Source organism: Mobula birostris, chromosome 15 (genome assembly GCF_030028105.1).
Source record: "Mobula birostris isolate sMobBir1 chromosome 15, sMobBir1.hap1, whole genome shotgun sequence".
Classification (NCBI taxonomy): Eukaryota; Metazoa; Chordata; class Chondrichthyes; order Myliobatiformes; family Myliobatidae; genus Mobula; species Mobula birostris.
In genome coordinates this window covers 69,865,645-69,890,408 of record NC_092384.1, presented here as the reverse complement: position 1 = coordinate 69,890,408, position 24,764 = coordinate 69,865,645, and the positions used below count along the sequence as shown (strand labels likewise).

The 24,764-nt window shown below is 43.2% G+C and overlaps 1 protein-coding gene across 2 annotated transcripts in view; it reads left to right on the top strand.

Annotated features, from left to right (window-relative positions):
* The window catches only part of LOC140210726 (uncharacterized), a 201,209-nt gene that overhangs the window by 144,702 nt on the left and 31,743 nt on the right, over positions 1-24,764 (top strand). Inside the window, exon 6 of one of the 2 annotated variants that reach the window (XM_072279952.1) lies at positions 8,941-11,075. The exons of the other annotated variant lie outside the window; for it this stretch is intronic. The gene's annotated coding sequence lies outside the window, so the exon portion shown is untranslated. Of the gene's footprint in view, positions 1-8,940; positions 11,076-24,764 lie in introns of those variants that run through there. 2 annotated transcript variants of the gene reach the window in all.

Genomic DNA, 24,764 nt, shown 5'->3' with positions numbered 1-24,764 from the left:
ATAGTTCTCTCTTTTGATGGCTGGCTGAGATCTTGTGGATCAATGCAAATCCTTGGCTTTTTTCTGTGACCACTGTCACCATACTATTCACCCAATCGGTCAGTTCTATTTGTCTTGTCATGACTCCCATCTGTTCCATTCTGTGTAGCTCCTCCACTACTTGATCCCTGAGAGCTACTGGAATCTTTCTCGGGGCATGCATGACTGGTGCAATAGTTGGATCAATCTGGATATGGTGTTTCCCTGGTAAACATCCTAATCCAGAAAACAAGTCATCAAAGTTTTTGAGAATGTCATTTTCTTTTTCAACAGCGTAGATTTGCTTCACCAGGCCTAGCTTTGTGCATGTTGCTTTGCCCAGTATCGCTGAAACATGTTTCTGCACTATTTCAAACTCGATCTTGTATTTTTGACCTTTGTATACACAGGTGAGTGTTTTTTGCCCAGTGGGACCGTCTTGTGGCCAAAATATGCAACAAGCTTGCAGGTGGATTTTCTCAGTCTTCCTCTGATGTCCAGTGAGTTGAATGTTTCTGCTGACATTACCTTGCACCTTTATCAAGCTTAAATGTCACATTCCTCCTGTTTATTATCAGATCTTGAGTCCAATCATCTTCATCCTTCATCTCTGCATTGTCAATATTCTTGATGCATACCTCCTGTTCCACTTCAGCTGTGCCAATGAACATGTCACTGTTGCCCTCACTCTGTTCCACAGCATGCATTTTCCTCGCGTGCTCCTTCGATTTGCACATCTTTGCAAAGTGATCTTTTTTCTGGCATAACTTGCATGTCTGACCAAAGGTTGGACATTTTCTGTATCCATGTTTATAACCACATCTGTTGCAGTTAAAGTCCTTTTGATCATCCTGTGGAGTGGCTTTGTCCTACTCTTGTCAGTTTACACAGTTTTAATTTTGTTCTCTTCAATCTCTTCATTGAGCACTTTAACCTGACTTGACATGATCTCGCTGGCATGGCAAACATCAATTCCCTTTTCTAATGTAAGATCCGGCTCTCTCAATAGCCTGCCTCTCACTTCATGATCCAGTATGCCGCATACAATCCTGTCACGCATTAAAGAGTCATGCAGTTGTCCGAACTCACAGTCTTTTGCCTTGTTCTTCAAACCTGTTACATGGGTGTCTATGGTCTCTATTGGTCCTTCAGCCCTCGTGAAAAACCGGTGTCGGATGTATGGTAGGCTTTTTCTTGGTTCGCAGTAATCTTGAAACTTTTTCAACACTTCAATTTTATCTTGCTTGTCATCTTGGAAGACAAACATGTTGCAAACCTTTATTGCCTCTTCCCCCGCCACATGCAGAAATGCAGCACATTGCACTTTCTCCATCTTTTCAGCTACGCCGCTAGCGGTGCAAAGCAGCTCAAACTTTTGGATCCATATTTTCCAGTTCTCAGCAAGATTACCTCGTAGGCTTAAACTTGACGACGGCTGTAACTGTGACATCTTTTACGTGTCTTCTCTTCCTTTTTTTTCACAATTTCTTCTGACACCATGTAATATTGATGTTACTTGGACACCACTGTAGATTGAACAACCCGTTTATTCAACAGAGTTCCATTTTTTACTTCTCTACGTCCTGACGTCGTATGCACTCTGACGCTAGGAATACTCACACAATACATTACAGGTACATAGAGGGGGTCTCATGCTTGTTTAAAGGAAAGGGCAAAGTCATACACGAGTTTAAACTGGATACACATTTAATATTTGACATATGAGAGGACATTATAGAGCTCAAGTATAGAAGGTAATCACAGCAGAGTAAAACATGTATTTGATACCATTCAGAAGGACTTGACAGTCATATATCTAAACTGTTGATCATGAAGAATGAACGTCACTCCAGGATAACTTGACCCCGGTGATAAAAGCTATGCTGAGTATCTGAACAGGGTTAAAGGAGTGATTACGTGAGTGTACATCCCTGGTGGTGAATGGAGGGTCAAAATTCAATTTTCAAGGTTGCTTAATGTAATTTTCTGTACACAAGTGTAAAGGAGAATGAAATAATTGTTACTCCAGATCTGATGCAGCACAAAAAAACAGAATAAGTCAAAGAACACAATAATAATCAAAAATATAATAAATATAGATACATAAAATAGCTTATAAACAAGGATAGATTGTTATGTCCAGTAAGCGATGATAAGCACAGGCATGTACATAAGGTGACTGGCAAGAAATGTTAAAATAGTGGTAGTTGCCCAGCACATCACACAAACCAATCTTCCGTCCTTGGACTCACTTTACACCGCACACTGTCAGAGCAGTGCTGCCAGGATAATCAAGGACATGACCCACCCAACCAATACACTTTTTGTCCCTCTTCCCTCCGGGAGAAGGTTCAGGAGCTTGAAGACTTGTACGGCCAGATTTGGGAACAGCTTCTTTCCAACTGTGATAAGACTGCTGAATGGATCCTGACCCGGATCTGGGCCGTACCCTCCAAATATCTGGACCTACCTCTCGGTTTTTTGCACTACCTTACTTTCCCTTTTCAATTTTCTATTTATTATTTATAATTTAAATTTTTACTATTTACTATCGACTTGTACTCCAGGGAGCGTGAAGTGCAGAATCAGATATCGCTGTGATGATTGTACGCTCTAGTATCAATTGTTTGGCGAACAGTAAAGTAAAGTAAAGTTGGGTATGTGGATAGGTGGGTTTGTGGGAGGAGATGTTGATCAGCCTTAGTGCTTGGGGCAAGTAACTACTTTTGAGTCTGGTGACGCAAAAAATAAAGAACACGATAATAATAAACTCAATAAATATAAATACATAAGGGATCTTTGATATGCAGATTGATTGTATGTCCAAAGAATGACGTTAGTACACTAAGTGACTAATGGGAAGTAATAAAGTAGTGGTGGAGCTAGTGGGTGGAGGTGTTGATCAGCCTTACTGCTTGGGGAAAGGAAGTGTTCTTGAGACTAGTGCTCCTGGCATAGATGCTGTGTAGCCTTCTCCCTGATGGGAGTGGAACAAGCAGTCCATGAGCTCAGTGTGTGAGATCCTTCATGACGTTACTGGCCCTTTTCCGGCACCCTCTGTCTATATGTCCTTGATGGTTGGTAGGTTGGTGCCAGTGATGCATTGGGCAGTTTTGGATACCTGTTGTAGAGTCTTCCTGTCTGCTGCAGTGGAGTTTCTGTACCAAGCCGTGATGCTCTCTACTGCGCACCTGTAGGATGATGTGAATATGGATGTGAGAAGTCCAGTTCACTCCAGCTCCCTCAGAAAGTAGAGGTGTTGGTGAGCTTTCTTGACTGTGAAGGATGAATTCTTGGACCATGAAAGGTTCCGTGGGATGTGCACTCCCAGGAGTTTGAAACTGCTGTGCTGCTGATGTAATGGGGGGGTGATCAGTGCGGCTTCTGAGATCGATAGCCATCTATTTTGTCCTGTTGACAGTAAGGAAGAAATTGCCTGGCAACAGGCCTTGAACTCTTCCACCTTCTCTCTGTAGGCTGTCTCATCGTTGTGGGTGATGAGCCCCATCACTGTCGTGTCTTTGGCGAACTTGGTGTGTTTGCTCGGGTGTTTGGCCATACTGTCACGCGTAAGCAAAGCATGCAGCATATTGTGCTCAGCGCACAGCTGTGGGGGACACCTGTGTCGAGGATGATGGGGAGGGAGGCGCGGTTGTTCATCCTGACTATATGAGGTCTGCTGGTTAGGAAGTCCAACACCCAGTTGTACAGTGATGTATTCAGAACTAAGGAGTCAGAGTTTGATGTGTACCTACAAACTGCCGGAAGAACTCCAAAAATTTGGTAGGGGAATAAACAGTTGATGATTCAGGCTGAGGCCCTTTATCAGAACATCATCAGGCTTTTGCCTAACCCCTATCTCACCCACACACCTTCCTCTTCACCTGCCTTCACCTATCACCTTCCAGCTTGTAACGTTACCCACCGCCGCCCCCCAACTTTCTTATTCTGGCTTCTTACCCCATCCTTTCAAGTCTGTATAAAGGATATCACCCTGATTTGTTCACTATTTATTCCTTTCCATGGATGCTACTTGAGTTCCTCCAGCATTTTGTGTGTTACTCTGGATTCCCAGCACCTGCAGAATCTCTTGCATCTACACTAAGTTGACTTCAACATTACCTTGTTGTTTTACATTTTTCGACATGATCCATTTCAGAGAAAGCTTATTCCAGACCTTGAGTGATGAGGGCTGTCTGCCAAGGGAATGCAAGTAAATTTGGAGTCAAGGACAAGATGCCAGTCGATGACAGGCCTAAAACTTCATGTACATCAAGTGCTAGTGGTCAAGTACAAAGTATTAAATGTTATTGCACAAATCTGTGCAAATAACGATAGTCTCTGAATGATGCAGTGATCATAAATTGGTCAAAGAGTCATAGAGTCATAGAAAATCAAAGTTAAGAAATAGGCCTTTCAGCCCATCTAGTCCATGCTGAACCATTTAAAATACCTAGGCCCATCAACCTGCACCCAGTCCATAGCCCTCCATACTCCTCCCATCCAAACTGCTCTTGAGGAGGTTCACAAGGATGATTCCAGGAATGAAAGGGTTATCATACGAGGAACGTTTGATGGCTCTGGATCTGTATTGAAGTCAACTTAGAAGGATGAGGGGATCTCATTGAAACCTTTCGAATGTTGAAGGTCCTAGACAGAGTAGCTGTGGTAAGGATGTTTCCCATAGAAACTATAGAAACCATAGAAACTACAGCACAGAAACAGGCCTTTTGGCCCTTCTTGGCTGTGCCGAACCATTTTCTGCCTAGTCCCACTAACCTGCACACGGACCATATCCCTCCATACACCTCCCATCCATGTATCTGTCCAATTTATTCTTAAATGTTAAAAAAGAACCCGCATTTACCACCTCGTCTGGCAGCTCATTCCATACACCTACCACTCTGTGTGAAGAAGCCCCCCCAATGTTCCCTTTAAACTTTTCCCCCCTCACCTTAAACCCATGTCCTCTGGTTTTTTTCTCCCTTTGCCTCAGTGGAAAAAGCCTGCTTGCATTCACTCTATCTATACCCATCATAATTTTATATACCTCTATCAAATCTCCCCTCATTCTTCTACGCTCCAGGGAATAAAGTCCTAACCTATTCAACCTTTCTCTGTAACTGAGTTTCTCAAGTCCCGGCAACGTCCTTATAAACCTTCTCTGCACTCTTTCAACCTTATTTATATCCTTCCTGTAATTTGGTGACCAAAACTGAACACAATACTCCAGATTCGGCCTCACCAATGCCTTATACAACCTCATCATAACATTCCAGCTCTTATACTCAATACTTCGATTAATAAAGGCCAATGTACCAAAAGCTCTCTTTACGACCCTATCTACCTGTGACGCCACTTTTAGGGAATTTTGTATCTGTATTCACAGATCCCTCTGTTGCACTGCACTCCTTAGTGCCTTACCATTAACTCTGTATGTTCTATGTTGGTTTGTTCTTCCAACGTGCAATACTTCACACTTGTCAGTATTAAACTCCATCTGCCATTTTTTAGCCCATTTTTCCAGCTGGTCCAAGTCCCTCTGCAGGCTCTGAAAACCTTCCTCACTGTCTACTACACCTCCAATCTTTGTATCATCAGCAAACTTGCTGATCCAATTTACCCATTATCATCCAGATCATTGATATAGATGACAAATAACAATGGACCCAGCACTGATCCCTGTGGCACACCACTAGTCACAGGCCTCCACTCAGAGAAGCAATTCTCTACCACCACTCTCTGGCTTCTTCCATCGAGCCAATGTCTAATCCAATTTAGCACCTCTCCATGTATACCTAGCGACTGAATTTTCCTAACTAACCTCCCATGCGGGACCTTGTCAAAGGCCTTACTGAAGTCCATGTAGACAATATCCACTGCCTTCCCTTCATCCACTTTCCTGGTAACCTCCTTGAAAAACTCCAATAGATTGGTCAAACATGACCTACCACGCACAAAGCCATGTTGACTCTCCCTAATAAGTCCCAGTCTATCCAAATGCTTGTAGATTCTGTCTCTTAGTACTCCCTCCAATAACTTACCTACTACCAATGTTAAACTTACTGGCCTATAATTTCCCGGATTACTTTTCGACCCTTTTTTAAACAACGGAACAACATGAGCCACTCTCCAATCCTCCGGCACCTCACCTGTAAACAGCGACATTTTAAATATTTCAGCCAGGGCCCCTGCAATTTCAACACTAGTCTCCTTCAAGGTCCGAGGGAACACCCTGTCAGATCCCGGGGATTTATCCACTTTAATTTTCCTCAAGACAGCAAGGACCTCCTCCTTTTCGATTTGTACAGTTTCCATGATCTCACTACTTGTTTCCCTTAATTCCATAGACTTCATGCCAGTTTCCTTAGTAAACACAGACGCAAAAAACCTATTTAAGATCTCCCCCATTTCCTTTGGTTCCGCACATAGCCGACCACTCTGATCTTCAAGAGGACCAATTTTATCCCTTACAATCCTTTTGCTCTTAATATACCTGTAAAAGCTCTTTGGATTATCCTTCACTTTGACTGCCAAGGCAAACTCATGTCTTCTTTTAGCCCTCCTGATTTCTTTCTTAAGTATTTTCTTGCACTTCTTATACTCCTCAAGCACCTTATTTACTCCCTGCTTCCTATACACATCATACAACTCCCTCTTCTTCTTTATCAGAGTTGCAATATCCCTTGAGAACCAAGGTTCCTTATTCCTATTCACCTTGCCTTTAATCCTGACAGGAACATACAAATTCTGCACTCTCACAATTTCCACTTTGAAGGCTTCCCACCTACCGATCACATCCATGCCAGAGAACAACCTGTCCCAATCCACGCTTTTTAGATCCTTTCTCATTTCTTCAAATTTGGCCTTCTTCCAGTTAAGAACCTCAACCCTAGGACCAGATCTATCCTTGTCCATGATCAAGTTGAAACTAATGGTGTTATGATCACTAGAACCAAAGTGTTCCCCTACACAGACTTCTGTCACTTGTCCTAACTCGTTTCCTAACAGGAGATCCAATATTGCATCCCCTCTAGTTGGTCCCTCTATATATTGATTTAGAAAACTTTCCTGAACACATTTTACAAACTCTAAACCATCTAGACCCCTAACAGTATGGGAGACCCAATCAATATATGGAAAATTAAAATCCCCTACCACCACAACTTTATGTTTCCTGCAGTTGCCTGCTATCTCTCTGCAGATTTGCACTTCCAATTCTCTTTGACTATTGGGTGGTCTGTAATACAATCCCACTAATGTGGCCATACCTTTCCTGTTTCTTAGCTCCACCCACAAGGACTCAGTAGACAAGCCCTCTAATCTGTCCTGCCTGAGCACTGCTGTAATATTTTCCCTAACAAGCAATGCCACTCCCCCACCTTTCATTCCTCTGCCTCGATCACATCTGAAACATCGGAACCCTGGAATATTAAGCTGCCAGTCCTGCCCCTCCTGTAGCCAAGTTTCACTAATTGCTACAACGTCATAATTCCACGTGTCAATCCACGTCCTCAACTCATCCGCCTTCCCTGCAATACTCCTAGCATTGAAATATATACACCTGAGAAGATTTTTACCACCACTCACAACCTTTCTATTAGTGGATTTGCTTGAACTTTTAACATCATTTATTTTCACCCCAGCCACACTGTCAGCTCTGGTACTGTGGTTCCCATCCCCCTGCAAATCTAGTTTAAAGCCCCCCCAATAGCATTAACAAACCTCCCTGAAAGGATATTGGTCCCCCTGTAGTTCAAGTGTAACCCGTCTCTCTTGTACAGGTCCCACCTGCCCCAGAAGAGGTCCTAATGATCCTGAAATCTGAAACACTGCCCCCTACACCAGTTCCTCAGCCACTTGTTCATCCTCCATAGCATCCTATTCCTACCCTCACTGGCACGTAGCACAGGTAGCAATCCTGAGATTACCACCCTCGAGGTCCTGCTTTTCAACTTCCTACCAAGCTCTCTATATTCACTCTCCAGGATCTCCTCACTCTTCCTTGCTATGTCATTGGTGCACCACGACATCTGGCTGATCACCCTCCCACTTCAGAATGTCATGCAATCGATCAGAGACATCCTTGACCCTGGCACCCGGGAGGCATGATGGACAGAGTCTAGGATAAGAGAGCACAGACTCAGAATAGAAGGGTGCCCTTTCAAAACAGAGATACAGAGAAATTTCCTTAGACAAAGGGTGGTGAATTTGAGGAATTTGTTGCTACATGCAGCTGTGGAGGCCAGGTCGTTGGGGTGTTTAAGGCAGAGATTGTTAAGTTCTTGATTGGACATGGCATCAAAGGTTACAGGGAGAAATCCGGGAACTGAGGTTGAGGAGGAGATAGGAAAAAAGGAGCAGCCATGATTGAATGGCGGAGCAGACTCAATGGGCCAGATGGCCTAATTCTGCTCCTACGTCTTATGGTCTTTTGGTCTTTATGAATATTGAAATCCAAGTTGAATCCACAATCATCTGAGTGAAGAAGTTTCCCCTCATATTCTCCCTAATCACTTCACCTTTCAATACAAGGTCTTTTCTATAAGATTAGTTTGATAAGATAATTAGCTCTGTAACAAATGGTTTGGTAAGCAGCCTTGAATTCAACAATGCATCTTGGTTCGTAACAGTAATAAGTGTAAATAGATATGAGATTTTTTTCAAAGCACTGATGGAAAGACTAGTATTGGGAAAAGTGCCTCACAAAGTGTAAAAATTTATATTTGGGTTGTTTGGTTCCTAGTGATCAACTAAATCCATGTTTGGTACTTGGGTAAGTTTATAATCCCTTCATTTTATAATTGGGTCCACTGATTTGAAGGCAAATTAATACATTTATAAATTCAAAATCAAAGTCAAAGTACATTTATTATTAAGGTATGTATACCTTATACAACCTTGAGATTCATCTTCTTACAGATAGCTACGAAACAAAGAGCCACAAAAGAAAACAAAAAAAAACAAAAGAAGAGCATCAAAGTCATTTCAATTATGATGAAGGGTCTCGGCCTGAAACATCGACTGCACCTCTTCCTACAGATGCTGCCTGGCCTGCTGCGTTCACCAGCAACTTTGATGTGTGTTGCTTGAATTTCCAGCATCTGCAGAATTCCTGTTGTTTTCAATTATGAGAATTACAGATTATTTTTGAGTTCCTGGGCTTAGATGCACAAACCTGACCCAAGTGTGTGACCTGCCCTAAGATCTTGCTACTGTTCAAATTTCAAAATAAGTTTATTCAAAGTTCAAAGTTGCTTTATTATCAAAGTAGTATATTATCATATGCTACCCTGAGATTCATTCACTTGAAAGTGAGTCTGTTGGGTTTAGGAGCCTGATGGTGGTCGGGTAATAACTGATTCTCAGCTTGATGGTGTGTACACTCTGGCCTAGGTGGTGGAGGGACTTGGATGATAGATGGATGTCTTGTGGCAGGGCTCCATGTATATGTATTCAATGGTGGGGAGAACTTTGCCTGTGATGGTGTCCACCACTTTCTGTCACAAGAGCTGAATATTAGACACAAGCATTTACTGTATTGGATTCCCAGCTTTTCTTTGCCTTTATTTCCAGCAACCAGTGCATTTTGTTTTGTACGATTCAGAATTGGATGATCAGCTAACTTCCTTGCCTGAAGGTCAGTCCACTGGACATGGCTGAGATCTGGTAATATGTTCTGCATCTTTGCCATCCGTAGAAGAGAAGCATGATGTTGGTCAAATTGGTCTGTTTCCTGCTTCAGAAACTTGGCTTAAAATGGTTACTTGTACTGTACACTCATATACTAAGCTAACTACTCAATCAGTTTACATGACACTATAATGAAAAGCACAGTTTGCTTTCCAGAGTTTAAAGTAAAGAATTCCAGGGTTATGCACTGAAATGCTAGTGCATAAAAACCATTGATACTGTAAAGTACAGTCATTATGTTTGGTTCAAGATTGTTTAAGATTGTTTAATGCCATTTCTTGTATACAAGTGTAAAGGAGAATAAAATAATTATTACTTAGGATCTGAAGAAGAACAAAAACACAATAAGATTAAGAATACAATAATAATACTAAAAACACAATAAATATAAATACATAAGACAGCTTATATACAGAATTGATTGTATGTCTATAAAGTGACTCTAGACACAGGAGCATCTGTACGTAAGGTAACTGACAGGAAACGATAAAGTAGTTGTGGTTGGGTTGCGGAAATGGAGGGGTGGGTTAGTGGGTGGAGGTGTTGATCAGCCTTACTGCTTGGGGAAAGTAACTGTTTTTAAGTCTAGTGGTCCTGGCATAGATGATACATAGTCTCCTTCCGAACAGGAGTGGGACAAACAGTCCGTGAGCAGGGTGGGTGGGATCCTTCATGATGTTACTGGACCTTTTCAGGCAGCTTTCTGTACATATGCCGTGGGTGACAGGTAATGTTGGGCAGTTTTGACCACCCGTTGCAGAGCCTTCTTGTCCGCCGCAGAGCAGTTTCCGTACCATACAGTAATACAGCATGTCAGGATGCTCTCTACTACACATCTGAAGAAATATGTGGGTATGCATGAGCATAGTCCAGGTCTCTTCAGCCTCCTCAGAAAGTAAAGGCTTTCCTGAGTGTATTCTGGGACCGTGAGTGTTTGCACAAGATATACACCACCAGGAGTTTGAAGCTATGTCCATTTTCCACTACTGTGCTGCCAATGTAAAGGGGTCGGAGGGCGGGGTGAGTGGAGCAAGTTCTCCTGAAGTCGATAACCATCGTTTTTTTCTTGTAGTCATTGAGAAAGAGGTTAATTATTTGCCACCAGGCCTCAAGCTCTTCCACCTTCTCCCTATAGGTTGTCTCACTGTTGGTGATAAATCCGACCATCTGTCATGTCAGCGGTGAACTCGACAATGTGGTTACTTGGGTGGTTGTCTCTGCAGTCATGTGTGAGCAGAGTGTATAGCAATGGGCTCAGCACTGTACAGAAATCTTAGGCACATAAATATAGCTTGAGTTCCCATGTGAGCGATGATAAACCTGATTCTGATATGGGTCTCTATTGTGGACTGAGAGTGGGAAGGGGGCAGGGAGAGGGGAATCATGGTTGGGAAAAAGGGGAAGGGAGAGGGGAGGGAGTGGGAAACGCCAGACAGACATTCTGTAATAATCAATAAACCAATTGCTTGGAATCAAATGGCCATGTTTGGTGTCTCACAGTCGGGTCTGTCTGCACCCACATGCCTGCATCACCCCCTCCCACCCCTGGCACTGTCTCTAACACCTGTCCCACACCCCTCCCACGGCACTCCACCCTCGCCACACCCAACATAGTTTGTTCCCACCAGATTTACAAACCTGCTCTCCGTTCCATGTTGACAAATACTTTGCCTGCTTCAACCATTTTGTCTGGCAATTCATTCCATATACCTACCAACCTCTGATGTTTTCTTATTGCCCCTTGGTTTCCTATTAAATTTCTGCTCTCTTACTTTAAACCTATGTCCTCTCGTTCTTCATTCTGTGACCCTGGGGAAAGACCGGGTGTGTTCACCCCATCTATGCCCTCATGATTTTACTCACCTCTATATGATCACCCCACCTCTTTCAAATGATTAAAGTCCTAACCGCTTAACCTAACTTAGTTCCACGATTTACAGCAAAATTATTGTAAATCCCTTCTGCACTCTCTGCAGCTGAATAACATCTTTCCCATAACAGGGTGACCAAAGCTGAAAACAATATTCTATATTCCGCCTCACTAACATCTTGTATGACAACATAGCATCCTAACCTCTACACTCAGTGCCGTTGAGCCAAAAGCCTTCGTCACCACCCTGTGACTGGTATTTGCCCCTGAGTTATCTCTGTTCACTTTGTAGATGAGTTGGTCAATGACGGTGGAGATTCTGGAATTACCAATAGACAAGAATGGAATTTATTTCCTTTCCTAAAAGACAGAACATAGAACAGTTTAGCAGCAATAGGCCTCATGGTCCACAATGTTGTGTGAACCAATTAAAGTTGCAATATAACTTCCTGACTTTTGAGCTCAGTGGTGAACCTGAAGTATTTCATGCTAATCCAAACAGTTTGTGGACAAGGTAGATAGATAGATAGATAGATAGATAGATAGATAGATAGATAGATAGATAGATAGATAGATAGATAGATAGATAGATAGATAGATAGATAGATAGATAGATAGATAGATAGATAGATAGATAGATAGATAGATAGATAGATAGATAGATAGATAGATAGATAGATAGATAGATAGATAGACAGACAGACAGATAGATAGATAGATAGATAGATAGACAGATAGATAGATAGATAGACAGATAGACAGATAGATAGATAGATAGATAGATATATAGATATAGATATATACTTTATTGATCCCGAGGGAAATTGGGTTTCGTTACGGCCGCACCAACCAAGAATAGAGCATAAGGATAGCAATACAAAAACCACAAACAATCAAACAACAAAATGCAAACTATGCCAGATGGAAAATAAGTCCAGGACCAGCCTATTGGCTCAGGGTGTCTGACCCTCCACGGGAGGAGCTGCAAGTTCGATGGCCACTGGCAGGAACGACCTCCCGTGCCGCCCAGTGTTGTATCTCAGTGGAATATGGCCGAAGTCCAACTATTTCATCTAATTGAATTTCACATCCCAACAACCATGTAACTGAGCTTACATCAGCAGACCAGCTCCTTGGTTATTCACCAGAAGTACACACCGAGCTGCCAAACAGGTTACTGTCAACAAGGTGATAATTAAATATTCAGTAAATCTACCCTTTATTAAAAGCATTTACTGGAACCCAGAGCTCAATAAAATCTGATGTGGAATGTTTTGAACTGCTGTGTGATCTAACGCTGTGTTAGTCTTTTACACTGATTTTCAAAGTCATAGAACCGCACAGCACAGAAAAGCAGGCCCTTCAGCCCATCTAGGCAATTCCAAACTGCTATTTTGCTTGGTCCCATTAACCCACTCCTGGACCATAGCCCTCTATATCCATCTCAACAACGTAGTTCAAATTCGTTTAATTATCGATCAACCATGCATATGTATTAAATTAGATTAGATTAGATTATGAGGATACACAGTCCCCTTTTATTGTCATTTAGTAATGCATGCATTAAGAAATGATACAATTTGTTCCACCAGAATGATACCACAGAAACACAAGACAAACCAAGACTAAAAAAAATTGACATAAACCACATAATTATAACATATAGTTACAACAGTGCAAGCAATACCGTAATTTGATGAAGAAAAGACCATGGGCACGGTAAAAAAAAAGTCTTAAAGCCTCTCGAAAGTCCCATCATTTCACGCAGATGGTGGAAGGGAGAAACTCTCCATGCCATGAGCTTCCAGTACCACAAACTTGCCGATGCAGCATCCTGGAAGCACCCGACCACAGTCCAACTCTGAGTCCATCCGAAAACTTCGAGCTTCCGACCAGCCCTCCGACACCGAGCACCGAGCACCATCTCTGCCGAGCGCTTCGACCCCAGCCCCGGCAACAGGCAATAGGCAAAGCTGAGGATTTGGGGCCTTCCCCTCCGGAGATTCTCGATCGCACAGTAGCAGCGGCCATGAAGCAGGCATCTCAGAAGCTTCTCCAGATGCTCCTCCGTAGTCCTCACGTCCGTCTCCACCAAATCAGGATTGTGCATGGCCCCTATTTAACAAATACGATATCAATTCAGAGCGGCCGTGCGTGCTGCGTCGTGCCGCCATCTTCTCCTCCCCTCCCCTCCTCGTATACAGTTAAACAAAGCATCGTTCCTCCAGGGCCAAGGTGCAAAACACAGTACATACAGTCACACAGAGCACATATCAATGCAATAGCATATACAGTCACAGAATATTATTAGCACAGTGATATAGGCAACTTTACCAAAGCTGATGACTAAATATCTGCTACATTAATGGAAAGGCTGAATCTTAAGGTGAATTTTAATAATCTAACCCTTCCCTCTTACTTATACCTCCATTTTTCTGTCACCCATATACTTATCTAAGAGTTTTTGATATATCCCTAATGCCTCTACCACCACTCCTGGCAGAGTGCTCCATGCACTCACCATTCTCTGTGTAAAAAAATTACCTCTAACATTCCACCCCCCCCAATACTTTCCTCCAATCACCATAAAATTATGTCCCCTTCTATTAGCCATTTCACCCCAGGCGAAAAGTCTCTGGCTGTTCATTCAATCTATGCCTCTTATCACCTTGTACAGTTAAATCTAACAATGACCTGAGTTACGTTGTTTCGCACTGGAAATCTGACTGGAGGTTTCCAGCGTAAGTAATACTTGAACATTTACAATAATGGCTGCAAATGACGCACACAAAATTAAAAAGGACAAGGTGAATGGAACCACCACTAACTTTCTTCCTTTTGCACCATCCTACACAATCACTGGGTCAAGATCCTGGGAGCTCCGTCCCCAACAGTATTCTGGCAGTGGGGTCAGAAGGCCTGCCAGGTTCTGGGTGACTCGCCACCACCTTCTCAGAGGGAGAGAAAATAAATACTGCCCTTGCAAATGTGTCTGTTAAAGAAGATATCGTTTGCTATAATAAGCAGAGAAATCTGTGAAGGTGGAATGGCAGCAGGCATTTATACTCATCCTTTGTCACTCATAACTTGCAGTTGTTATCCGAGACGTTTACTAATAGATTAGACCAATACTTTTCGATGGCAGAGAACAGAGCCAAATGGACAATTGGCTTTAGGGGATTAATTTAGGGTAGTTTAACATTCCTTTAAAATTCTATCATTAGCTGTAATCATTAAAATGCCATTACTGTCATAATATTATTTGATGATTTGGACTGACTGGGGCCTTCGTTGGTCAGGGTCCACCATGAATGTTGAATCCTAGTTGTCTAGATACACAAGCCTGGGCATAACAATACGGAGAGCAAGCTGTTGCCCATGTAGCAACTTGCCTTCTCCAGGATTCTGAAGTACCCAAAGGAACGGCAGAGACTGACACAGTTTTGCACCAGCAGTATCGCAGGAGTTGCCAGTCAGCGATGAACTCAATGTAGGATTGCCTTAGGGACTCCAGCTCTGGATGTTTCCCTCAGCGTTTACTCCTGACGCCTTCCCCATGAGTGGGTATAGCCGCAAGTCAGCAGAGGTTTGAGATCAGAGTTTCCTTTCTAGAGGAACTGCCAACCACGGCTGATGAGCCCCATCTGCCTGAAGCACCAGTAACCTGCCTTTGACCCTTCTCCTGTCAGTAAGAATGGTTGTGCCAAGCTTAGTAGCTAAGCCACACTTGAAGCCCGGGAGCTGGACTTAATTGTCAGAGGCTACTTGGGGTGCATGCCATTGGGAGCATTTAATAGGTAGTGGGAGCTTGTCCCCATTACCACCCCTGGCTATAACAACCTTAAAGAACGTTTTAATGTTTTAATTGAAACTATTCATTAGAGAGGCATCTCAAGGTATTTTGGATTGTAAAGGAATAAGTTCAGTTGCTGCGGAATTCCAAGTTCATTATTTTGAATATATCAGCTTTCAGATGAGTGTATCTGCTCTTCATAGGTCTTCGTTGTCACCAGTCAAGAGAGTCAGGGAACTATCAGTTTCAAGTTCACTCGCTCCATCATGGAACTGTTCCCACAACCTATGGACTCACTTTCAAGGACTCTACATCTCACATTCTCAATATTTATTGTTTGTTTATTTATTATTATACCGTTTTTAACTTTTGCATTTGCAGTTTGTTTTCTTTTGCACATTGGTTGCCTGTCCTATTGGTTGTGGTCTTTCGTTGATTCTACTGTGCTTCTTGTAATTACTGTGAAGGAAAATGAATCTCAGCTTGTTGATTGGTGACATATGTGTACTTTAATAATATGTTTACTTTAAATTTGAACTTTGAATGGATGTTCCCTACTGTTTACAAGAACAATATCTTGGTGTATCAACTATGCAGACAAATTTGTCCTGTGGTAGAGTCCTGCTTCTTGAAGGACAGATTGAAATACTCATTACTTTGATCTTGGCAACAACAGGATTGCTGAATTATATCTACAAAGACGGATGCTAGTGAGCTGGTTGGCCCTAGATGCTCTCAATTGAAAACAGCATTATCTCCTAGAACAGGAGGCTCCCAACCTATTTTTATGCCATGGACCAATACCATAAACCAAGGGGTCCGTGGACCCTAGTTTGGAACCCCTAATCTAGAACAGCACACATAAAATGCCCGAGGAACACAATAGGTTAGACAACATCTCTGGAAAGGAATAAACTGTCAACAGTTCCTCCAGCATTTTGAATGTGTTGCTTTGAATTTCCAGCATCTACAGAATACCTTGTGCTTAATATCTTCTAGAGCTGTAAATCTGTTAGCCACCCTGAGAGACACGTAGTTGTAGATGTGCTGATGGTGGTCAGGATAATGTTTCTAACTCTTAACGGGCATTGGAGTTCCTAGCTATAAGAAGGAAAGTATCTGTGAGTGGCAGCTCATCACATTTCCTCAAATATTTCCTATTGTGTATGAGAAGTGAGGTTGCTTCAAGACGCAATGTGCTCTCTGGGTCGCAACATCTCCCCATGGGAACCGATGTGTCTTTCTCAGTTGCTCGCAGTATTCAGTTACACCTCATGCTGACTTCTGACACCATGTTATGCTTGCTTATTTGAAGTCTCCATCTCCATCCACTGTGGGATTTTTGCTTCAGCTCTGGTTCCATTTCCATAAATCCTTTGTGCTGATTGTCGAGGAGAAGTAAAAACTTCATCGAAAGTCTGCTCTCCTTCATGATCTGGACTTTGTAAACCTTCATTGTTCTCTGTATTTTTATCTTCTGCTGCCAATATCTCCTTGCTTCCCTCAGGATCTGTAAAATTTTGAAGTCCACTTTTGCTGGCTACCAAAGGAGACAACCTCTTCGAGTTGGTGGTATCCCTTAATGATTTGTGCTCACTCTTTGTATCACCGTGGCATCATTGTTCTTCATGTTGCCTGAAGCTATTCTATCTGTCAAGCTCTTCATCACTGGCGTTGAATTTTCACCATGATTCATCAGCATCTTCTTGCCATACACCAGCTTGGCCATGCTTAAGATATCAAATGTAGAGTCAAAACGTATTTCACCTTCTTTCCTTCCGTTTTATTGGCCAACAATGTCGCTTTCAAATTTATAATAAGAACTGCAGCACTCTTAACTTCTTGCACAGTAAAACTTTTGACTCCTTCATACAATAAACCTGCCCATCTCCCAGTGGTCTGTCTCACCGTATTGAGCATCACCTTTAATTTAAAAGAAGTCACGCTGTGACTTCCCAGGTTGAAATCAATCCAGAAGTTCTGCAGTTTATCATCAGCTAGCTTCTTCAACTCATTCAGATCAAGGAAAGCAGAGTTACATGGATAGTGTAGATTCTTATTTTATTAATGGGGCTAGCATTCAATTGATTGAGAAATTTTATCTGTCTCAAATTCATACGATGTGAGAGATCATGGTCTTTCCATGACCATGTTTTTTTCTTAGCAATTCTTTCTACAGAAGTGGCTTGCAATTGCCTTATTCTGGGCAGTGTCTTTACAAGATGATTGATCCCAGTCATTATCAATACTCTTCAGAGTTTGCCTGGCGTCAGTAGTTGCATTGTAGGGTAACGCAATTGGGAGAAATGTACATCATTCATAACCACTGACATTGAGTTGTGGTTTTGTTTTAAGAGGCTGGTCTGACATGATGACGTTGTTACTTAAAGAGTTTTAGCAAGCCTTTGTGTATAGATTTGGGAGTTCAATAAAATGTGTTATGGGTTTCATTAAAGATAAAGTGCCTCACTTTGTCTTATTTGTGAAAACCTACATTAGTGACCCCAGTGCTCTAGGACAATTCCAGAGTTGGCATGTCAGCGAACTTTGAAACTGCCAGAGTTTTGGGAGCAAAATGCCATCACTTGATTTGAACAAGTTGAGGCCCAACTCGCTCTCCTACTACATGAAATTAGACTACGTGGTAGCATTGCTCAGCAGTTCCGTGGCTGTGAGAATGGTAAGTCTGCTTGAACACCCGTCCGAACAAAGTAAACACTGATCGCTGAAAACTCACCTTTTATAGACTTTTGCACTACTGGAGTCTGAGCGCACCAAACAGTTGCTGTTCTTGCTTGGTCTCAGCGATGCTAAGCTATTGGAGCTAAAGGACCACATGCTGTCTCACCTGGAATATCACCATCCTGGTTTTATTTTTGAAGAACTCTTCAGGCTGCAAATGCCTGATGTCCTTGTATATTCCTTGCCAATGTACCTATGAAGGATGATAGGGAGCTTGCTAGGATGGCTGAGAGTCTACACTCAACCAGACAGTGGTGCATCATTCCTCCTCCTTTCTCTACCACAATAAGTCTGGTTAGCAAGGCCTTCAGCATAAGGACGCCCACAGCTGCGAAACAGACAATGCCGGGCCTGTGTTTTTACCACACTTGCTTTGGTAGAAATGCTAGGGAGTGCCAGCCGCCTTGCAGCTTCAACAGTGCCAATGCATTGGGACATCAGAGGGATGTGAGCACCATGGGTTCCAGCTGTCAAAGTCATCGACTATTCATTACAGACATTCTTTCAGAGTGATGCTTCCTGTGTGACACGGGTGCTCAAGTGGGTGTGCTGACAGCATCGTCTATTGTTGAGAAGGCAAAGAGTGACAAAACCTCACCGGAGGCTGCCAACAGCAACAGGATCCAGACATATGGCACACAGTGGGTGACCCTCTGCTTCAGTGGGTGATGGACGGTTACACAGGGGACTTGGTCCTGGATGAAGTCACTAAACCTCTGCTCAGTGCAGATTTTCTCTGTGCCCAAGGACTGTTAGTTGATCTTAAGAACTGCTGGCTTGTGGATATCATGGGCTTCAGGTTATTACCCTGCTCCCCCAGTAAGTTCCCCACAATGACTCTGTCAAGTGCATGCACCATCGCACGTGAGTTTACTTGGCCGCTGGGTGAATTCCCAAACCTCACCAAGCCCACATTCTCTACCAGTCACAAAACGTGGGGTCGAGCACCACATGCCCACAACTGGCTCACCAGTCCATGCCTGTGCACACAGACTGGACCCAGAAAAGCTGGCAACGGCGAGGGCTGAATATGTCAACATGGAAAGTCTCAGCATTGTACACCGGTCAAATAGCCCCCGGGCTTCAACCCTCCATATGCCCTAAATACGAGTGTGGTTGCCTCCCATTTGGTGATTACCGACGCCTTAATGAGGCCATCAACCTCGATCGTTACCCTGTGTCATACATCCAAGACTTTGCAGCACGGTTAGCCGGAAAGTAAGTTTTTTTTCCAAAGTCGATTTAGTTATGGGCTACCATCAGGTGCCTGTGTGCTCTAAGGATGTTCCCAAAGCAGCTGTGATAACTCTGTTTGACCTTTTTGAGTTTCTGCACAAGAAAATTAGACTGAAAAATACAGCACAGACCTTTATCAGCTGATGGACTCTGTATTAAAAGACTTAGATTTTCTTTTTGTTCACCTGGCTGACATACTTGTTGCCAGTGCATCCGAATCTGATCATGTATCTCAACTCTGCAGACTTTTCGATTGCTTAAGCCAACACGGGTTGGTTATTAACTAAATTCCACTTTCAGTTGTTAACCATTGACTTTCTTGGCCATCGCATCTCTGCAGAAGGTGCAAAATCCCTCCCATCAAAAGTAGCCGCTATTATGCATGTCCTACCGCCCCGCACCACTAGAAATCCACAGGAGTTTTCAGGTATGGTAAATTTCGTCACTGCTTCATTCAACGGGCTGCTGAACTTAAGCGCCCTGTATAGTGCGCTTAAAGACAATACCCCTAATCAAGTACTTGACTGGTCAGCGGACAAGACCAGGACATTTGATGATACGAAACGAGCTCTTTCCAATGCAACCCTACCAGTGCACCTGCTCCGCAATGCACCCGTAGCCATTACTACTGATGCCTCAGGCTACGCTGTGGGTGCTATGCATGAGCAGTTGGTTGGAGGCGTATGGTAGTCACTCACCTTCTTCAGTCAGCAGCTTTGACTCCCTGAAAGGAAGTACAGCATGTTTGACCGTGAGCTTCTCGGTCTCTATCTGGCTGCCAGCCACTTTCATTTTCTTCTACAAGGTCATCATTTCACAGCGTTCATTGACCACAAACCCCTTGTGCATGCAATGGCCAAAATATCAAACCCTTGGTCTGCATGGCAGCAAAGCCACCTGGCCTACGTATCAGAGTTCACAACAGATATACAACATATCAAGGGGGAAAATAATGCTGAGGCGGATTGCCTCACACAGCCAGCCACTGAGACCGAACACTTAGGGGTTAACTATGCCGGCATGGCAACTGACCAAGTTACTGACCCAGAGGTCCAGGCTTACGGAACAGCCATTATGGGCAAGCAGTTGGCTGATACTAAGTTTGGGGAAGCTGGAGTTTCTCTCCTGTGCGATGTCTGAACCAGGTAACCTTGACCCATTGTACCCACAAACTGTAGACAGTCTGGCCTCTTGCATCCAGGCCAGAAGACCTCACAGAAACTGGTTGCGCTAAAGTTTGTTTGACATGGCCTCAGGGTGTACATGATTGGAATGCAGCCTGTGTGGAGTGCCAGGAAAAAAACCTAACCATCATGTACAGCTGCCATTGGCACCATTTGATGTCCTTGGGTGACAGTGTGACTATCTCAATGTTGACCTTGTTGGTCCTCTGCGTACATGGTTTCATACACCTTCTTACCATAGTGGACCATAGCACCAAGTGACCAGAGGTCATCTCCCTAGTATCAATGACGGCCGCAGAAATGGCTCGGGTGTTCATCAGCACCTGGGTCACTCATTTGGCACCCTTTCTGATATTTCCTGACTGCGGTCCCCAATTCATTTCAGACCTCCGGGCTCCGATGACCCAGAACCTCGGCGTTAGGCAACATCACAACACGGCATATCACCCGTTGTTTCACCGCTCCTTAAAGACTCCTCTGAGGGCTTCCCTGACCGATGAGTATTGGCATGATTGTCTCCCATGCGTCCTGTTGAGCTCCTGCTCCAAAAGAGGACCTGCCATCGTCCGCAGCTGAGTTGGTATACAGGCAACCATTACGAGCGCCAGGTGACTTCATTATTGAAGCCGTGACTACCTGGTTGGCCCTTCAACAGCATTCCACCCTCCTGAGTAAATTCCTTTACACCTATTCCTACCTCCCATCACGGCAAACAGCACTCTTAGGTTCCTATTGACCGACATTCCGCCTCCTTTGATTTCATCTGCCTTGACACACACCGACATCCCTTTAGCCCCCTTGCCATGGCCCGTTCTGCCTTTTGGAGTGGGGAGGAATAGTTTTTATCATAGATAAGAGGGGTAAACCTGAACGTATTTTGGTAGATCACCTTAAACTGGTACAGCAAAATTTGGAGTATTCCACTGCCACGACCATAAGCGTGTCAACATTGGACGAGCCAAAGACTCCTGCGGCTCCTCCACCCATACGGCACAGGACCCAAGCTGGGCAGCTTGCCTGAGCTCCAAATAGGCTCGTAATGCCAGTTTCAGTGAATTCTCGGGGTGGGGGTCTATGTAGAGTAACGCAATTGGAAGAAACCTACATAATTCGCAACCACCGACATTGAGTTGGGGTTTTGCTAGAAGGGGCTGTTCTGACTTAAGACATTACATAAGGATTTTTAGGGTGTTTTTGTACTTAGCTTTTAGAGTTCAATAAAAAGGGATATGGGTTTCATTAAACATAAAATGGCTCACTTCATTTTATTTGCCAAACCCTACAGCATGACTAGGGTTTGTAATACCCACCAGGTGTTCATATGACCATCCACCACCTGCTTCCATGGCTTCACATGACCCTGATGAGGGGCTACACCTTGCCCAATGCTGACCTGCAGGCTAATGGAGGGAAGGAATACCTTACACCTCCACCCCACCACCCAGGCTTTTAGATAGGCACATGCCCACAAACGTGAACATTTTACATCTACTCAAGCAGACCAGTTGTTTTGATTTAAAACTGGAAAGAAGGGTTACTGGTATTTGGTGAATTCAGTGTCTGTCTTATGGACAATAACAAGCCTGTCTGGAAAATGACCTTTTGTTTTTATGCTTACGGCTGGCCTTGTTGAAACAGATTTCAAGGAGTGCCTTAAAGGCAGCAGTGACTGTTTGCTTGCATGATGGGAGAGGGAGGGGAGCTTCAGCATTCTGATGTTTCTATCATTCACTCTATGGGATTTCTTATGTGGATGTCTGTGAAAAGTAAGAATTTCAGGTTGTATACTCTATATATTCCCTGATATTAAATAGAACCATTTGAAATTGAACCATTTTGAGAGGAGCAAGGGACTGGGTTACACCAACTTCTGCTTTTTCTGTTCCTGTCACTCCTTCTCGTCCATCTGTCCCACACCCCTTTCGCAGAGCTCCACCCTCACCACTCCCAACATCCTTTGCTCCCAGCAGATTTACAAACTCCTCCATCACTCTACATTGACAAATACAGTACCATGCAAAAGTCTTAGGCATCCTGTCTACAAATATGTGCCTAAGACATTTTCACAGTACTGTAAAAGAGGAATAGCAAACCCTTCCCGCCTGTGAATGCCGCAGTCTTGATTAACAACGGAGCATGAGGATACCTGAAGTTTCTTCAGATACATAACGTGCAAAAGAGATGTGAGAGTGGATATGGAACCACTAGAAAATGATGCTGGACAGTTAATAATGGGAGACAATGAAATGGCAGATGAACTGAGTAAGTATTTTTCATCAGTCTTCACTGTGGAAGACACTAGCAATATGGTGGAAGTTCCAAGTGTCAGGAAGCATGAACTGTATGAAGTTACATAACCAGAGAGAAGATTAATGGGAAACTGAAAGATCTGAAGGTAGGTAAATCACCTGGACCAGTTGGTGTATGCCCCAGAGTTCTTAAAGAGCTATCTGAAGCTATCGTGGAGGCATCAGTAATGATCTTTCAATAATCACTGGATTCTAGAATGGTTCCAGAAGACTAGAAAATTGCAAATGTCATTACACTCTTCAAGAAGGAAAAGAAGCAGAAAAAAGTAAACAATAGGCCAGTTAGTCTGACCTCAGTGGCTGGGAAGATGTTGAAGTCAATTATTAAGTATGAGGTCTCAGGGTACTTGAAGGTACATGATAAATTAGGCAGTAGTTAGCATGCTTCCTCATGGGGAAATCTTGCCTGACAAATCTGTTGGAATTCTTTGAAGAAATAACAAGCAGGATAGACAAAGGGGAATCAGTTGATTTTGTATACTTGGATTTTCAGAAGGTCTTTGTCAAGGTGCCACACATGAAGCTGCTTAACAAGCTACAAGCCCATGGTATTACAGAAAAAATTCTAGGATGGGTAAAGCAGTGGCTGATTGACAGGACACAAAGAATGAGAATAAAGGGAGTCTTTTCTGGTTGGCTGCTAGTGACTAGTGTGTTCCACAGAGGTCTGTGTTGGGACCAATTATTTTTATGGTATATGTTAATAATTTGGATAATGAAATTTATGGCTTTGTTGCAAAGTTTGCAGCCAATTTGAAGATAGGTAGAGGGATAGTTAGTTTTGAGGAAGTAGAGAGGCTACAGAAGGACTTAGACAGATGGGGAAAAAGGGCAAAGAAATGGCAGATTAAATTCAGTGTTGGGAAGTGTATGGTCACGAACTTTGGCAGAAATGAAATAGTTGACTGTTTTCTAAATGGAGAGAAAAATACAAAATACCGAGATGCAAAGGGACTTATGAGTCCTCGTGCAGGATTCCCTCAAGGTTAATTTGCACATTGAGTCTGTTCTGACGAAGGCAAATTGAATGTAAAAGCAAGGATGTGAAGTTGAAACTTTATAAATGTAACACACTGTCAGGTTTCACTGCTAAGTCTAATGTAATGGCTTCTATGTAATGTTCCACTGTTAGATAATAGTTTCTCTGTAGCAGCAATGTTTGGGTTATGACTAGAGATAATGGGGCTTTGGAATGCAGGGGCTTTCCAAGGGGAGAAATGCTGTCCTTTCTTGTGTGTCTGGGAGGCGGGTTTTTTGTGGTCTTTCGTAGGGGAGCGATAGAGAGGACGCGAATGGAGAGAGTCGGAAGACCACCGGAAGGAGTGGACTGAGGAGCGAGAGTCTGAGGGCCGGCTACGCTCGGAGTCGAAGGGAACAAATGAACGAATGGTGAGCTCCAACGACTGTTTCATGAGAATGGGCCCTTTTTTTTTTGTTTCTTTACTGACCATATAGTCAAATTAAGAAATATAAAGATTAATCGTTTAATTGCATACTGTGTACTGTTTGATATTTTGCGGTGCAGATTTGTAACCGGGCAACACATCATGCAGTATCCACACAAGTGAGATTTCTCAGTTTGTCAGGGCCAGAAGTTGTTTTCTCCTAGATGAACACATGCTGGCTGAGGCTGAGGGTTACATGAAACACTGGTGTAGCCTCACTTGGAGGATTGTGAGCAGGTTTGTGCCCCTTATCTGACAAAGGATGTGCTGAAACTGGAAAGGGTTCAATGGAAGTTCATGAAAATGATTACAGGATAAAATGGCTTGTCATATGATGAGTATTTGATGGCTCTGGGCCTGTATTCACCAGAATTTAGTAGAATGAGGTGTGACCTGATTGAAACCTATTGAATGATGAAAGGGCTTGATAGAGTGGTGGGGCAGTCTAAGGCCAAAGGACACACCCTCAGAATG